Genomic DNA, 6,000 nt, shown 5'->3' with positions numbered 1-6,000 from the left:
ATAACTAACTAACTATATTGTGGTCGACAAAAATACTCACCTCCAACTGGCTGCATTAGGCACGAATCAACTATTTAAAATCACCGACTAGTCCAGCGATTTGTAACGTTCTACGAATACTGTGTGAAGGAGAAAAGGAGCAACTAACATGGCAGCACGTGCACTTACGGGACACAATGTTGTTAAATTTGCATTCCTCGCTTTAAGAGCTGTTTCGGGAAACGCGGCCGTTTATTTGTAACCGCTTGAAAACGGAACAACAAACACACAAATGCAACAAACAACTCTGACATACAACTACTGTATATGTACTGTTTATATACTGTTCATTTGTATTGGAGCCTCACAGCAGATTTACAAGCCTATCCCATGTACAGATCCTGTTTCGTGAATACGGTTGGCCAGAGAAGCAGCCAATCAAAGCCCGGTATCGGGCGCTGCAGCTGTGCTACAACATGGATGACTTTTCTTCAAAAGGTTCAAGGGTGACATCATTCAAACGGACTCATAGAAACCTGCAAGGCCGAATGACACAGGACTCCATTGGGCCAGGTACAACAGTGCACATATATTCAGACAAACTTACATAGACACATTCTCAAAGCACATCCAAGGGTTTTGGTCATGTCATGTTGGTTATTGGCTTTTAATGTAATAGTGACCTTGACCCCACTCGGGGCCTCTCATTCAAGCATGTACTACTGAATGGAGCATTTCTAATACTATATTCCATGCGTAGCAGCTGAGAGTGCACCTTAAAAAAATGTAAATCATTGAAACCAGGACGATCGTCTTCATCTCATCACAGAATTCATGGTTGATCGTTCAGTTTCATTGTTAGACAATGGCTTGCTTGATCCGATTTGCTTGACGTGTTCAGGTACACTTATGTTGGTGCTGTTGTATGTGGATTACCCCGACGCTGTGTTTTTTCTTGACAGCGGAGGAGGAGTTCTGGGACTACGAGCAGCAGGTGGACCTGGAGGCTTTCAGCACCAACACCTTCTACGGCCTCCTGCTCAAGCAGAGCTTGTCGGTCACCTCGCAGCTCGGACAGCTCACCACTGAGGTCCTGGTCATGGTCCTGGTTCCTGGAGAAACACACACACACACACACACACACACACACACACACACACACACACACACACACACACACACACACACACACACACACACACACACACACACACACACAGAACGGCACACACTTGCTCTATAATGCTCTGTATACCCACGTCTGTATCTCAGGACTGGACCTGCAAATCTTTAAAAAAATTACCATTAAATTTGGTTGTAATTCTGGTGTACCAGGGCATCAGAATTTAGCAATTCCGCCAGAGGGGGGTGCTGCTGGTATAATAAGGAGTTAAACTTGAAAACTTCAGCTCCGCTTCACACTTTGTTGTTCAGCTCATGCTGAACAACTTTACCTCATGCACATATAAAGTCCGTCTGCGTAGGCATTACTGCTACCTTGGAAATTTTGGAGAATCTTTGAAAAGCTCCCCATCCAAATAACACCACAGGGCGAGGATGGATGTCTGAACAAAGCTACCAAAACTTTAGCAAAAGCTAAGGGTTTGAGTGAAGAATATCTGATATACCAGCCAATGAAATTTCCATGTTACAGTGACATAGCACATTGAAACATGACACGCCCACCAAGGTGTGAATACCTATCAAGGCTGCTTGCAGCTTTCATTGTCCTTGAAAAATTTGATCAACTATGTTTGGATTGATCTACACGACAATATCTGTCATTCCCCCTTTTTCTCATCTTCCCCTCACTTTCTCAAGTCTCTTCCCAGGCCTCAAATGTCCGTCTTGTAAAGTTCAAATGTATTGAGATGGATTGGGTGTGGCACTGGAATACCTCTGTTTTGCGGTCGTGCCCCATTCCACTCCTCGGTGTTTCCTGTTTGCTCTTTTGAAGTGCTGCTATTAACGGAGGAGACGGCGGTGGTTGTTACACCCCTCCGGCTAGCCGAAGCTATAGCGGTGTAAAAGGAGATGGCGGAGCCTGGGTCCTTTTGTGAAGCTCGGAAAGTCAGGCCTGTGTCGGGATTTAGCAGGGGGGCGGGGGATGTTTAAGATGTTTCTGTTCATTTTTATTCTTCAAGGTTTTTTAACTACTAACTACGTCTATGTGCGCGTGCACGTTGGTCATGCACGTGCACACGCTCACTGTATGTTCGTGTCCAGGTCAAAGAGCTGTACCGTGGGGTGCAGGGTAAGATCCAGCTGCTCCACCCGCGCTGGCCCGCGGAGGAGAGGATGGATGAGGGGAGGATGGTGGAAGGCTGTGCGGGGCTGAGGAGGGCGGTAGAGAGGGAGGCTGGACGCCGTCGGTCTCTGGCCTCGCAGCTCCACGTGCTGCTCGACCGCCAGATACAGGTTAAGTACGGACAAGTCGGAAAACACGAACCTACAAGTACAGTGCAACATCCAGGTTTGACGTTGGGTTCCAGGTTCTTCAGCGAGAGCGGCAAGCCCAGACGAGGGTCAACAACGTGTTCGCAATCCACTTCAGAGAGTGCGCCAGGCTGCTGGCCAAAGCTGACGACACCCATCTGCCCTTCTGGGAACAACACCAACCAAAGTAAAGCTTTCATTTTATACCTATCATCTCAGTTAATATTAATAACGGGGAAAAAAGGTGTGTGTGTGAATCGGATGCAACGACTTTCTATTTGTAATAGCTTGTTAATCATGTTCAGTTTGGGCCAGAGAATACTGTCACTAGCGATGGAGATGGAGCGTCTGGTAACGGCAGAGTGCCGGCGCCAGGGAGCGTGGGGGATGCTGGGTGAGGGTACGGGGGCCAGGCTGCTCTGCCCCGACACTGGAGCTGTTCTGACCAAGGAACACATCATTGGTGAACCCGAACGCTATCACTGACCCTAACCCACATCACATTAACAGAGATCATTTTATATATACATACATATACTGTATATAATGATAGCATATTTATTATTATTATTATTTTTATAATAATAATAATAATAATAATAATAATAATAATAATAATTATTATTATTATTATTATTATTATTACTACTACTTCAACTACTATTATTATTATTATTATTATTATTATTATTATCATTATTTGTATTGTTATTATTATTATCATCATTATTATTATTATTATTATTGTTATTATTATTATTATTAATAATAATAATAATAATAATAATAACAATAATAATAATAATAATAATAACCTCTTCTACGAGAGACCTGGCCAAGAAAGCAGAAGACAATTTTACAGAATACACAAAATAAAACATGTTATATGATGTTGAAAAGAAAATTCATATACATGTTTATAATAACTTTCTTTCTCTATTTGTGCTCACTCAAGTACACTATCATTCAAAAACCTTTAATTGACGTCGAATGAAAATTGTCATTATAAACTACGCCATCTATTGGTAAATAATCGAAGATGCGCTGACAATTCAAACAACTGTCTTTGATATTCTGCCTATATTGGTTTAGTTCCGTACGCAAGCTTTGGACTTCAGTGAAAATGTCTTTATACAAGCTCTGTTGCAGAACGCTAAACGACAACATCCCTCAAAGCAACGTGATCCTCTCCGTTTGAAAAGGTCCCGATGGCTCAGTTCTCTGCAGCGCGGTTTGTACTGATCCGGTCACAGGTCTGATGCGACCAGACGCCCAGTGCCACATGCTGCTGAGCAGCGGCCACACCGTGCCCGTGCCCCCGGACTTCTTCCTGCACCCGCAGACCGGCAGAGCCATGCCCATTCAGGGAAACGTGGCCTACGACCCCGTCAGCTCCACCTTAGTGTGCACCACTGACCTGAGCGCAGGTGAGCTGGTGCTACATTTGTTTAATTAGTGCTGTGTGTAATATGTGTAATTTAGTGCAAGTGTCCTGTGAGTACTATTTTGAGGTATTTGCACTTTATTTGTGTATATTCTGTATTCTTCAGCACATTGCAAAGGAAATCTCTCTGTTATCGTTGTTTGTGTGGGACGGGTTTACTTTTGTATTTCAGCTGGCCGACAATAAGAGGAAAACAATTGGTCCAATCTGCACTGCACAAACAACACTTAATGCATAAAGTGATAATTCGCAATTTTTGCCCAATAAAATACCATATTTTATACTTTATTTAGCCAGCACTTTAAAAGCAACAGCCGTTCAATGTATTTGTATTACGCATGTGCTCCTCTGTAAGTTTTTTCCATTGTTAGTGGCGGTGTCCACCTTTCCTGGCAACAATGCAAAGGTCAGGCGCGCACAACAAGTGAAAAGCAGCTGCAGTGAATTTTCAGGAAACCAGCGTAGCGAGTGGTGGTTGACGATCAAGGGTAAACCCGTATGTAAAAAAAAAAAAGAGGTTGCTGTTTCAAGTGGAATTTTTGGACTTGTATAGCAATCCACCCAACACAGGAAAATATAATTTGAATTGATGGCTGAGCACTTCCACAATCCACTGCTATCTGTCATCTACCGATGGCTCAGTAGCCCAAACCAGGGGCGCCCTAAAGTGGGGGCTGGGGAGGCGAGCACCCTGATACAATCCCTGCCCCCCCCCCCCCCCCCCCCCCCCTTAGGAGTCCCACCCAATTAAAAGTTTGATTTTTTCTTTTCAGAAGCTCCGCTCGTGTCTGTCTCATCCGCCTCCTTAGTCTCTAACGTCAACTTGACGAGCGAGTCAGTGTTGAGCGGCTGTGAGGGCGTAGGGAGGGTCGTGCTTGTGCTCAGCCCCAGTGCTCGTGGGACCATGTGTGTGCACGTGGAGTAGAAATTCCCCCTCGCGAGGATGGTTTTCTGCTCAAAACAAATAATAACAGTGTGTTTTTATTATAGATTGATTTATTTTCGTTCCCCAATTGAATAAAACAAAAAAAGGCACCATGCGTATCGAGGATTTGGTGTGCCACCCAAAGATTTTCAGTGGCCCCATCTGGCCACCCCAATGAAAAATTTCTGGGGGTGCCACTGGCCTAAACATGACGGTCTCAATGCGCTTTTATATTTTAGAAGACACTAGGAAGTGTGAGAGCCCCCTCCTGCCCTTCCTTTTGTACCCGACCTCCCGACACTCCAACCAGCCCTTACCCTGCACCAAGCTCAGAGGCCTCAGACCGGGCCAGCAGCTGCAGCTCGGCTCCCCGATGGCGGACCCGGTCACAGGGGTTCCGGTGCCTATTTTGGCAGTGACCATCCACCCCCAGACGGGTCTCGTCTACCCGCTGGGAGGGGTGCATGTCTGTCCCATCACCAGCCTTCACCAGCCCATACAGGTGGGTTCCCCTGTGCTGGACCCAAGGACAGGCAGCGTGGTGCTCAGCACCGGAGTCAGTCTGGACCACGCGACAGGTCAGTGATGCTTTATTTAAATGAACGATTTTAATTATAATGAATCCTCGTAGCTGTAGACTATAGTGCTCTGTTAAATATGTTTAATCATAATATCTATTTTACAGGGTTCCCACAGGGTTCTCATTTTGCTGTATTTTGTATTTGTTCATTCAATTTAAAAATGCAAAATGAAATAAAATTTCACAAAATATATCTTACTGTAATTATCAGCAGGACCAGATAAACAATTTTAAGGGAGGTTTCTCACCATATTGTTGGAATTTTCCAAAAAAGGGAAAATGGAGACAATATTAAAAATCTAAATATGTGAGCCATCGTCTGTAAAATGATCAGGGGGAATGTAAAATGTATGTGTTGACTAAAGAAAAAAAAAGAAAATGAACACTGGCATGGTCCTTTATGAATAAATGCAAGATCTCATGAAAAATGATCTCTTCAAGAGTTGGAGAGTGATTTACAAGTACAGATTTTGCACTTTGCACAGCTCTGTTAAATAAATACACATGCAGGTTAGTATGAAAAGATACTGTATATATACTGTACATACACACACACACACACACACAGATATATATATATATATATATATATATATATATATGTATATATAAGTGTGTGTGTGTGTGTGTGTGTAT

The sequence above is a fragment of the Zeus faber genome (genome assembly GCF_960531495.2).
Source record: "Zeus faber genome assembly, chromosome: 9".
NCBI lineage: Eukaryota > Metazoa > Chordata > Actinopteri > Zeiformes > Zeidae > Zeus > Zeus faber.
This window is presented reverse-complemented; position numbering follows the sequence as displayed.